Here is a 13,371-nt window from a genome sequence, read left to right on the forward strand (position 1 = left end):
CGCACTGGGGGCGCGCAACCCGCACGACCTCCACGGGTCCTCGCCACGGCTTCAACAATTTAGGCGACGTGGCCAAAGGTGCCTGAGGGCAATGCAGCCAGGCCTTGTCACCTGGTTCCCAATTGTGCACGGATACCTTCCGTGCCCGCAACCGCTCGTTCGCAATTTGGCGAGCCCGCGAATTAAGCCGTGCGGCCTCCCTTGCCTCTGTCAGTTTATGAATATTAAATTTAATATGCTCTGCCAATTTAGAATTAGTTCGTGGTGCGGGCAGACCCAGCTGCGTTTCCATGGGCGGGTCGGCTTCCCGGCCGTACATTAGAAAAAACGGGGAAAACCCCGTAGCTGCGTGGGGGGCCATTCTATACGCGGCAAGGACCCCAGGGACCTGCAGGTCCCAATCAACATGCGACTCACACACCTGCTGGCACAGCATAGAGGTCAATGTCCTGTTAAGCCTCTCCACCATCCCGTCTGTCTGCGGGTGGTACGGGGAGGTACGCACCTTTTTGGTACCCAACAGGTCGCACACCTCCTGCAGTAATTTACTCGAAAAATTTTTCCCTTGGTCAGTCAGCAAGCGTTCGGGAGCCCCCTTGTCCAGGACGTAGCCCTGGACAAAGGCGTCCGTCACAGCCGCCGCCGACTGGTTGGCGAGTGGCCACGCCATAGGCCACCGGGTAAAATATTCGACCCCCACCAACAGGTACTTATTACCCCTAGGCGTGACCGGAAAGGGCCCCAGAATATCGAGTGCAACGAGCTCGTTAATGCGCGAGACCTGAATAGATTGCAGCGGTGGATTAGCTGCCACGGGCGGTGGTTTCCGTCTGGCGCACTCAACACAACCCTTCAGAATATTCACCACGTCACCCCCCATTCCCGGCCAATAATAGTCACGCTGAAGCAGGGCAAGCGTTTTGTTAACTCCCAAATGCAAGAGGCGTTCGTGTGCGGCCAAGACAACCTTCCCCCTCACAGCAGAAGGCACCACAATCGAATGCCGCCGGGACAAACTGTCCCATCTCATCAACAGTCCCTGCTTAAGCTCGTAGGAGCCAGTTCGGTCGTGGCTACCTTCGGAACCCTCCGTCTTTCGGCGCAATGCCAGCAGGGAGCTGTCCACCATTTGGAGACGGCCCCACTCAATCAACGACAGTGAGAGCAGCGAGTCCTGACCCCCTGGGGTAGCGGGACCATCCCCAATTGGTGTGCTCGCGGTCGCAACCAACGCCTCCCTACCTTCCGTAACCGGAGGTTTACAGCGCGCCGATCCCGATAAGCACGCACATTTGTGACAAGGCAACAACCGCGACAGGGCATCGGCATTCGTGTGTCGCAACCCTTTACGGTACGTAGTCGTGAACTGATAGTCCTGGAGGACTTCCAACCACCGCGACAATTGGCCCGAGGGCTGGGCAACCCGTAATGAATACTGGAGCGCCGCATGGTCCGTCCGGACCGTGAAATGACGACCATAGAGATATGGCCTGAATTGTTGTACAAAAAAAACAATGGCAAGTAGTTCACGACGGGTGACGCAGTAGCGCTGCTCTGCCGGCGACAACACCCTGCTACCATAGGCGACCACCCGTTCGACCCCTCCAATGACTTGGGACAGCACCCCCCCAATGCCCGTGTTGCTAGCATCCGTGTCTAGCAAGAAGGGACTCTCAAAGTCCGGATAGCGCAAGGGTGGGGCCCTTACCAAGGCGTCCCGGAGGGAGCAGAATGCAGCCTCCTCCTCCGGTCCCCACCGGAACTTCACTCCTTTTGCCGTTAAAGCGTGCAAGGGCTTTGCAATGGTGGCGAAGTGCTCAACGAATCGGCGATAATACGAAGCAAAACCGATGAAACTGCGCACGTCTGACACTGACGTGGGCGTCGGCCACGAACTGACACAGTCCGTCTTCGCAGGATCGGTAGAAATCCCCGAAGAGTCGACAATGTGACCCAAGTACCTCACGGATTTACGAAAAAGATGGCATTTGGCCGGTTTAAACTTTAATTTAGCCGATCGCATTCGCGAGAACACCCCTCTCAATCGCTGGAGGTGTTCTTCGAACGTTTTACCGAAAACAATGACATCGTCAAGGTAAATGAGGCACGTTTCCCACTGCAAGCCCGACAAAACCAATTCCATAAGACGCTGAAACGTCGCAGGAGAGGAGTGAAGTCCCATGGGTAACCGGTTAAACTGAAACAGGCCCCCTGGAGTCCGGAATGCAGTCTTAGGCTTAGACTCCTCGTCGAGTGGCAACTGCCAAAATCCGGACAATAAATCAAGAGTCGAAAAGTATCGCGCACCGGACAATGCGTCGAGAGACTCGTCCATCCTGGGGAGCGGATACGCGTCGGCCACCGAGATCTTATTCAGGCGGCGGAAATCGACGCAAAATCGCAGGGACCCGTCCTGCTTTTTAACGAGCACAATAGGTGCTCCCCAAGGACTGGAAGAAGGCGAAATAATGTCGGCTTCCAGCATATCGTTAACTGCCGACTGAACATGTTCCTTCTCAGCAGGACTCAGTCGGAAGGGATTTTGCCTGACCGGTGCCGCATCGCCCGTTTCAATGTGGTGGCGTAGCAGGTCCGTGCATCCGATATCATACTTATGTTTACTGAAGACATCCGAAAATTCAATCAGCAACCCGCGCAACGCGCCTAACTGTACCGCTGACAAATCGTCAGAGTCCGCGCACAGCATATCAATCCAATCTAGGTCCTCCTTTGATGGTACGCTATTCGTGGGGCTCGGATCAACCTGCGCAACCAGCCTCTCCTCCGCAGGGACCCGTGCCGCGTGAGCCAGCACGGTGCCCTGCTGAATGACGGCCGGCCGCGCCCCAGCGTTTAAAACCATGACAAACGGATCCCTGTCTGCCCCAACCAAAGTGTGAGCCACCGATAAATCGAGACCTCCAACAGCCCTATTAGAAGGACCCAAAAGCATGGCCTGTTCCGAGGCCTCCTTCCCCCATGGCTTCCGTAACCGGAGGGGAATCAACATTTGTGAACCCGGGGGCACGTGCACGGTCTGTGTTGCTAACGCCTGAATGGTAGCGCACGCCGTCCGAATTACATTAGGGCTCGTCAAAAATGAAATACGGCGACCCGATGGTAGTTCAATGCAACGCTGATCAATGAGAATTTTGATGGGCATTTTCGCCAAAAAATCAGTGCCCAATAGGCAAGGAACCGCCAGGGAAGATGAAACGAAAACGGGTCCCGACAATTTGATATCACCAATGCAAATGGACGCCCTAATCTGACCGATAATGCCCAACGATCCCCCGTTAGCGGCGTAAAATGGCACATCCACCGGAAGAAGCGGACGACATTGTACCGGGAGAATATTATAAATGAGATCCGAAATAATAGTCGCCGATGCCCCCGTGTCCACTAACACCCTGACCTCGACCCCATCAATCGATCCGGTAACGACGGATGAACCCGCTGAGGCAGCCACAATTCTGTGCCCCAATTCCGACCATTTAATGTCTCCCCGGTCCCGGCCGAACCCCCCTCTCCGAACCGAATCTCCGAACTCTACTCGGCTCTCCCTCGTCGCAACGCGACGACCCATACGTGTCGAGTATGCGGGCCAAGCATGTGAGGTGCCGCGACTTGCCGGGGTTTGCAGTGATGACTTGGGGCCTTGGTCGTCGTCCAGCCGAGGTCCCATGGCGCGCTGACGTGGGGCACGGCAACCGGAGGCCACGTGGCCACGAAGGCCGCAGTTATAGCAGGTGATGACAGTAGTCGGAGATCTCGGTTGCTCCAGCTTGCGGGCCGCTCGCAGAGGCGAACGACCCCCCGACCTCCAGTCCCCCGCTCGTCCCGCGATGAACGCGTCCTCTCGTGGGCTGACGACTTGGGGCACGGTGTCAACCGGACCCGGAGTTGAGGCCACAGCAGCGTTGCAGACGACCCCCTGCTTTCGTTGAAGGACCTCGTGCGCTTGCATGCTCGTGGCGACCCGTAATGAAGAAATATCGGTGTCGTCGGCCGTGTTGATGGGGACCCCCAGGTCCTGCGCCAACTTGAGCAGCTGCTCCAAAACCATCGCATCTTGGCCCTCCTCGTCCATACGAGGGAACGCGGCGTCAGCGAGAGCGAGCAACGCCGTGCGGTAGGCGAGCACGGTCTCCGTGTCCGCCTTCCGTCTTGCGTAGAAATGATGGCGGCACGCCGAGGGAGGACCGTAGACTTTTGCCATGAGAGCCAGCGCATCCTTGAGCGTGGAGCGGTCCGACCTGCGTGCGGACGTGAAGGCCGCGAGCGCGTTGTCGTCCAGCATGGCAGGCAGTGCCCGCAGTGCCGTAGCGTCGGACCAGGCGGACATCTCTTGATGCGCCAAAAATCTGCGCTGAAATAGGCTCCAATCCCCGCCTTCCGCCTTGAATGCTGACAACGTGGGAAGGCGCTGCTGAAAGATAAAGTCGTCCTCCTCCTCGTGCTTCCTCTCTGCCCCGCCGTCGGTGTGTAAGATGGCGGCCCCAGTGGCGGGTGTGTGATGGCGGTCCGCCGCGCGCGTTGGTGACGTCAGCGGCCGCGCATGGAGAACCGCTGCCACGTGGTGATGGCCGTTCCCGCCAAAAGTTGGAGCGGATGAAATGGCGGGAATCGCCAAATCGTTTTGGCGGGAATCTGCAGGGCGACCCTGTAGCACGTCGGCCGCCGTCCCCGCTCCCCCCGACGAGCTGATCTCCGCCAAGATGGACGCGGCGGCGAGCAGCAGCTCCGCCAGACGGGAGTGTGCCTCGCGAAGCACGGTGTCAGTCCCCCGTCTCTCGTCCGGCGCCGTCGGTGGATCCTGCCCCGTGGGCAGCTCCTCTTCCTCACCCCCTGATGCCCGCTGGCCCGCGTCGTCGAGGTTGTCCTCGTGGTCAATCCCGTGGGTCCGACGGTTCCTCCTTGTATCCATGCTTGGAGGACCGTTTCACTTCTGACGCCAGTTGAAGTATGGGAATTGACGGCAGGAACTTCTTGACGGGTAACACACTTTTATTAAATCCTTTAGGTATCACAATACAACGTGTGGTCTTCCTTCTTCCTCCGACACACTCCACTAATCTCGTGTAAGCTCTAGGCCTCTGGCTACACACCATATACTCGACTCGTGTAAGCCCTATGCCTCTGGCTACACAATACACTCGACTCGTGTAAGCCCTATGCCTCTGGCTACACAATACACTCGACTCGTGTAAGCCCTATGGCTACACCCACTACACTCGCCTCTGGGTTACACAGAGTCCCGGTCCCCTTAGGACAGCGGGGCTAGGTACCGCAGGGCTCTAGGTCTTCATCCCCGTCTTCATTCTTCGCTGGTTACACACTGCCCTTACGCCTGTGTGCATCCCCTTTTATAGCCCCTGCTCACGAGGGACGGAGCTGATGCGGCGTCGACGTGTGCGTCGTTCCTTAATGACCCAATCACGACGCACTCTCTCTACGATCCGCTCTCCCCAGCGCGTGTTAACATTACCCCTCCAATCACACTGCGCTGCCACCTAATCACTCCCTCTCAGCGCGTCACCGCCCACAGCCAATCGGTACCCCGTAACCCACGACCCCGCGCTGACCCCTGATCCTCCACCGTCAGCGCGCGTCACCACCTACACAGCCAATCATCACACACTGTGCATACGATCCTTAATCCCAGCGCGTATCACCTCTACAAATGTTTTCTCCTACAACATCAGAGTGCAGCGCCACATTAAACACGCACTACAATGACAATAGTTTAAAGCGATTTGAGGGGGGGGGGGGCAGAGCTTTGTGACGTCATATTTGAGGGGGGGGTCTGACTTTTTGTGACGTCGTGTGACGAGGGGGGGGGGGGTCAAAAATCGTCCAAAATTGCGTGACGTCATTTATGGACGGCCCCATACCCTCGTGCTGGACTAGTAAGGTTTTGTTCACGTGACAGACCTTACGAGTTGGCTGTGTCGGGTGGTGTCGGGGTTTAACGACACAACATTTATGTTTTCACGCGATCTAACCCCCCCCCTCTCACCCTGCCCCCTACAAAAAAAACGTGGAGTTCATTCGCCGTCGAGTTGAGAAGCTTCCGCGGATGTTTTTTTAAATCCTTTATATTAAGTTCGCTTGCTTGCGTGCTTGCGTGCTTGCTTAGGACCGTGCAAATCTTTCGGTCGTTTTTTAACCCACTTCCCGTGATCCAATCGAGCTGACATTTTGCACACAGACTCGTTGTGCCAGACAATTAATGTTCGTGAAAAAAAATTCCCAAAATTTTACACTTTTTAGGCAAAAAAAAAATATTTTACATATATTCAAATAGAACGCATTCATGGCTTTGGCTGAACGTCACAGTGTAAGAGCCCAGAGCGTAACCCCTCCACAGGCCGTGGCGGAGTAGCGCAGTTGGTAGTGCCCTCGCTTCCCATGCCAAAGGTCGCGGGATCGATCCCAGCGTCCTCCGCAGGCGAATATATTTTTTAATCCTTTATATTAAGTTCGCCGCCACGCATATAAAGGATTTATAGTGAAAAACTTTGTTTTTACGGGTTATACTTGTTTTGGTTTAAATATCCACGGGGTCAACGCGAGCCCTTCGCGAGTGTGTCCTGGTGGGTGCGACCTTGAAGACGCCACGTGTCCTCTCCTCTTCTTCTTATCAAAGTCGTAATTATAATAATTATAATGTATATCATATATAATTATAATAGATTGGGGGGGGACCACACCCCCCCCCCTCCAATATTCAAATATGCTAAAAATGTCCCCCCCAATATTTCGCTATAAATTGTCTGTTTATATGATTGTGGTTATGGTTGTACTTTAATAATCTCCTAATCTCTGCCATTACATACAATGAAACAAGAAAAGGAAAACAAAACAGAGCCATGTAATATAATAACACCGTTAGACATTATTGTAAATAAAAGTCCATCCCATGTGTTAGTGAATTTTTAAATAATTTAGGCAGGAAATGTCAAGAATTTTTTTTCAAATTTAGATTTTTTTTGGGGGGGGGGGACCCCCTGTAAGATTCGCCCCCCCCCAATGTTGACTCCATGGCTACAGCCTTGCTTCTTGTTATTATTTGTAAAAGTCGTGAATTATTGAAATGCCTTTCGTGAATTTTTAATGAGATTCGCGGGCGGGATATCGTGTTGCCGTGGCTGGGCTAGAGGATGATACCGAGGGCTGGAACTGGGTAACCCCCCCCCCCCTCACCCCATCTCCTCGTGTCCCAGCTCCACCGCACAGCCCCGGCATCGACCAAGGCCCCTCCGGGATCTGAAGTCGACTTAAGGCGCAAAGCCCCCCCCACCCCCCCGTTTGAGTCGCTTCAACCGCAGGCAAGTCCGCTGGACACACACACACTCACACTATACACACACTATACACACACACACTACACACACACTACACACACACACTCACTACACACACACTACACACACACTACACACACCCTATACACACCAAACACACACTACACACCCTATACACACCAAACACACACTACACACACTACACACACACTACACACACACTACACACACACACTACACACACACACTACACACACACACTCACTACACACACTATACATACACTACACACACACTACACACACTACACACACACTACACACACTACACACACTACACACACACTACACACACTACACACTACACACACTATACACACACTCACACACACACTACACACTCACACTATACACACTACACACACACACTATACACACTACACACACACACTATACACACACTACTCACACACACTACACACACTACACACACACACTACACACACACTACACACACACACTACACACACACTACACACACACACTACACACACACTACACACACACTACACACACACACTACACACACACTACACACACTACACACACATACTACACACACTACACACAAACTACACACACACACTACACACACATACTACACACACTACACACAACATACACACACACACTACACACACTACAGACACTACACTACACACACTACACACACTACACACAAACTACACACACACACTACACACACATACTACACACACTACACACAACATACACACACACACTACACACACTACACTACACACACTACACACACATACTACACACACTACACACAAACTACACACACACACACTACACACACATACTACACACACTACACACAAATTACACACACACACTACACACACTACACACACATACTACACACAACACAGTAGTGTGTGTGTGTAGTGTGTGTGTAGTGAGTGTGTGTAGTGTGTGTAGTGTGTGTGTAGTGAGTGTGTGTAGTGAGTGTGTGTAGTGTGTGTGTGTAGTGTGTGTGTGCGTATGTGTGTAGTGTGTGTGTGTAGTGTCTGTAGTGTGTGTATAGTGTGTGTGTAGTGTATGTGTAGTGTGTGAGTGTATTGTGTGTAGTGTGTGTGTAGTGTGTGTAGTGTGCAGTGTGTGTAGTGTGTGTGTAGTGTGTGTGTGTAGTGCGTGTGTAATGTGTGTGTAGTGTGTGTGTGTTGTGTGTGTAGTGTGTGTAGTATGTGTGTGTAGTGTGTGTGTAATGTGTGTGTGTGTAGTGTGTGTGTGTAGTGTGTGTGTAGTGTGTGTAGTGTGTGTGTAGTGTGTGTGTGTAGTGTGTGTAGTGTGTTGGAAAAATAGGAAAAATATTGGAAGAAGTCACCCCCTGTGAGTGGCTGGCTGAGTTGCCATCTGTTGAGGAAGTACTGAAGGCGATCCGAAGTCTTACACCAGGAAAGGCACCGGGCAGAGATGATCTCCCAAGCGAAATGCTGAGGGAGGGTGGCGTTTGTGCACAGACTGCCCTATATGACATCATAACAACAATCTGGACCACTGGACGGGTTCCGCAGACTGTAACAACTACAGGGGCATTTCACTGCTCAGTGTGCCGGGAAAGGACCTGGCAAGGATTATTCAACATCGCCTTGATAGGCACGCTGAGGAGAGGCTTGCGGAGCCCCAATGCGGTTTCAGGAAAGGGCGGTCCTGCACAGATGCTGTTTTTTCTGTCCGTCCGCTACAGCAGATATGTAGGGAATTTCAACAAGACCTACATCTCTGCTTTATTGACCTGGTCAAGGCCTATCATAACATCAGTATGCCTGGGCTCTGGGTTGTTTTTCGTGCTTTCGGAGTCCCTGACCTTCTGCTCACGATCATTAAGGACCTTCATGATGGTGAGCGGGCCCGGGTAAAACTACGTGGCCGGGAGTCGGAGCCATTCCCTGTACACCTTGGGGTGTGACAGGGATGTCCTCTGGCTCCCACATTATTTAACATCCATTTCGACCACGTAGTTCGTGAAGCCTTTGATGGCTGTACTGGAGGAATTTACATCTGATACAGATATAATGGGAGGCTGATCGATGCCCGGGTGCGGTCAAGGGATGGCTCCCTATTGGTCAACCACGTTAAGTATGCCGATGATTTAGTAATTTCTGCTCACTCAGAGGAGGAGTTGGAGACGCTGCTGCTGAGACTGGAGCGTGCCACTAAGAGGTGGGGACTTACCATCAGCCCCACCAAAACTAAGCACCTGCCTGGGTATTTTGTACCATCGGACACTCCACTCCCACAACTCCCAATTGGTGATGGGGCAGTTGTGGAGAGAGTGGAGAGTTTCCCATACCTGGGCAGTGTGCTCATGACCGGCTCCGGTTTGACAGCAGAGGTCTCACTCCGAATCAGTCGAGCGGCATTATCTTTTCATCGGTTGCGTAACGCTGTGTGGAAGCTACCTGGTCTGTCCCTCCGCACGAAGCTTCAGGTCTTCTCGGCCACGGCCATTCCCTCCCTTCTCTACGCTTGCGCCCCCGTAATGGAACATCGTCGCCGGTTAGAAACATTTAGGATGACCTGCCTACGATCCATCCGGGATTTAACCAGGCTGCATTGTGTTAGGAGCTCACAAATCCTTGAAAGATGTGGACAAAGTCCCATCGGTGAGCTCCTCCGCCAGGCAAGGCTGCGTTGCCTGAGTCATGTAGCCCGCATGCCTAAACATCTTTTGTTCGGCCTGATCGAGGGGGCTAAACTGCCCGGCATGGGCTAGAGAAGACATGAAATGATGTGGTACAGGAGGACGTGGAGCTGAGTGGACTTGCCGATGACTGGTACCAACGGTGTCAAGATCGGCCTCTGTGGAGGAGGCTCGTGAAGGACGCTACTGGGCAGTTGGAGGCAGTCGCCCTCCAACAACAACGGAGGGCGGAAGAGCGACGCTCACAACAACGAGCGGAGCGCCGGGTGGCTAAAGCACAGCAAGTTGCCACAGTAGGGGGCACAGGTGGTGCATCAGCCAGTCGTCTCAGTCAGTTGACCTGTGCCATCTGGGTCTGCCCCGTGACCTCCTCCCAGCGGGCGTTCGACACTTTACGTGGCCTCAAGGTGCACATAGCCTGGCACAAGCGTTGTGGTGACGTCACCGCCACTTACTGGCGAATGGCGGTTGTTGTTGTTCAGTCTATGTATGTATGTGTGAGTCGATATGTGTGTGTGTAACTCTATGTGTGTGTGTCAGTCGATTTGTGTGTGTAACTACATGTGTATGTCTGCCTTTTTCGCCCGGGCAACGCCGGGTACTCACCACTCGTGTAAATATAAATGTTGTGTCATTAAGTGCGCCACCACCCGACACAGCCAATCAGTGGGGGGTTTGTCACGTAAACAACACGTGGCCAATTAGTTACAATTATAGTGTATAGAGTAGTGTATAGTGTAGTGTATAGAGTAGTGTGTAGTGTATAGTGTAGTGTATAGTAGTGTATAGTGTAGTGTATAGTGTAGTGTATAGTGTAGTGTATAGTAGTGTATAGTGTAGTGTGTAGTAGTGTATAGTGTAGTGTGTAGTGTATAGTGTGTAGTGTAGTGTATCGTGTAGTGTATAGTGTAGTGTGTAGTGTATAGTGGAGTGTATAGTAGTGTATATCTTAGTGTATAGTAGTGTATAGTGTAGTGTATAGAGTAGTGTATAGTGTAGTGTATAGTGTAGTGTATAGTGTAGGGTATAGTAGTGTATAGTGTAGTGTATAGTGTAGTGTGTAGTGTATAGTAGTGAATATTGTAGTGTGTAGTGTATAGTGTAGTGTATAGTGTAGTGTATAGTGTAGTGTATAGTGTAGTGTATAGTAGTGTATAGTAGTGTATAGTGTAGTGTATAGTAGTGTAGTGTATAGTGTAGTATGTTGTGTATAGTGTAGTGTATAGTGTAGTGTATAGTAGTGTATAGTGTAGTGTATAGTGTGTAGTGTAGTGCATAGTGTAGTGTATAGTAGTATAGTGTAGTGTACAGTGTAGTGTATAGTAGTGTAGTGGTGTATAGTGTATAGTAGTGTATAGTGTAGTGTATAGTAGTGTATAGTGTATTGTGTAGTGTATAGTGTATAGTAGTGAATAGTGTAGTGTGTAGTGTATAGTGTATAGAGTAGTGTACAGTGTAGTGTATAGTATGTAGTGTAGTGTATAGTGTAGTGTATCGTGTAGTGTATAGTAGTGTATAGTGTGTAGTGTAGTGTATAGTGTAGTATATTAGTACGACGTTTCGCCAGTAATTACACGTAGCATCATCAGGCGACGATGTCACCGTCAGCTCTTCCCGTCACATGCCACTCGTGGTTCATCCGCTGCGTGTGACGCCTCGTCTGCGTCACTTTATTGCTTCATTCGCGTAAACTATGGGGCCGTCCATAAATGACGTCACGCACCTGGGGGGGGGGGGTCAGACATTTGTGACGATGTGTGACGAGGGGGGGGGGGTTGAGAAATGTGACGTCACATCAAAATGCGCAAACTTTAAATAAATATATACACAACACGTTCTACTTAATTAAATAGACGTTTTATTAAAAGTTTTCTCCTACAACATCAGAGTGCAGCGCCACATTAAATACGCACTACAATGACAATAGTTTAAAGCGATTTGAAGCATGTTTCATTTGGGGGGGGGGGTCAAAAATCGTCCAAAATCGCGTGACGTCATTTATGGACGGCCCCCAAACACAAAACGTGAACATTACCAGTGGTAGTACTACTGTTGAACAGTACCAGCAGTACTGATGTAGGGGTGTTACGGGAGGGAAACAGACGGATACACAGGGGTGTCCACATCCACGTCTGCAAACGGTTACCACCCTGGGGGGCTGTGGGGGGATGCTGTGATCCCACACAGCCCCACCCCTCGGTGGCAAGTTGGTATAAAAGGTGGGGAGCGAGAGGGCTCGTGGTTCAGTGTTGGGAAGCTAAGGAGCGACGAGCCAGTGAAGACTGAAGACCGGCAGATAGGCCCTGGAACTCCTCTGACTCTTCTAGATTTGAAGCTTTCGTGACTGCAAGGATTCATACTCTTAGTTCTTTCGGTAAAGTCACGTGGGTAAAAAATGAAATTAAAATTAATACAAATTATTATTTTATTTTTATAAATTTTAATTTCATTTTTTACCTACGTGACTTTACCGAAAGAACTAAGAGTATATACTCATCTGACTCGCCGTCCTTCTCAGGACCGGGCAGAGCAAGCCAGTGGCGCGGCCCCAGAGCCTCAGACGATGTTCTTCTAGGAGCCGGGTTTGTCTGGCGGGGTGTCGTGACCTGTGCCTGACCAGGGCCCGGTCAGATAGCCTCCCCTAGCGCCCTTAGCGGCGGACCTGGGAGCAGTTAGGCAGATAGCCTAGGGGTGTATCCCAGTCCAGTGCGGGTGAAGGGGCCGTTACCCCTTCCATTGTTACCCTGTGAAGTTATAATAAATAGTGTGCCTCGACTACACCGTCTGCGTCGCTTGTGAACCCAATACATTATTACTTGTGAACGGTAGTAGTGGTATCGTTATCGCTATCAGTAGGTAGGCACTCCTGGACTGGTTACACGCGCTCCTGTGAAGACCCATTGGGAGTGTAGGGGGTTGATGATTATTCATTGACAGCGTCTGAACACTCAACGGGGAATTTACAATTTGGAATCCGTGTGTTCGGGATGTCCAGTTGACAGTCTTCGCCGACGATAGATATTCTCGCATTTGCTGTTTTGTTTCGCGATTACAAAATCAGCGGAGTGGATGTGATATTGGTAGGAACCTCCTGGTTACACCAGCCCACAGGGGATTATTGTGTGCGTCTGTCGTGCATCCAAAAATGGGAGGGGTGGGGCTGGGTGGAGAGGGGAGGGTGGGGAGGGGTGGGGCTGGGTGGGGAGGGGCTGGTCACCCCGTGGTGCCCTTATAAAACTCAACGTTTAACCTACTCACGCCGGCTTGTGCCCGCCCTCACAGTCGGGCATATTTGCGGAATACACCACGCCGCCGTTGACCCTGCAGGCCATTG

The sequence above is a fragment of the Lethenteron reissneri genome, chromosome 63 (genome assembly GCF_015708825.2).
Source record: "Lethenteron reissneri isolate LAM-NWPU_2019-01 chromosome 63, ASM1570882v1, whole genome shotgun sequence".
Taxonomy (NCBI): Eukaryota; Metazoa; Chordata; class Hyperoartia; order Petromyzontiformes; family Petromyzontidae; genus Lethenteron; species Lethenteron reissneri.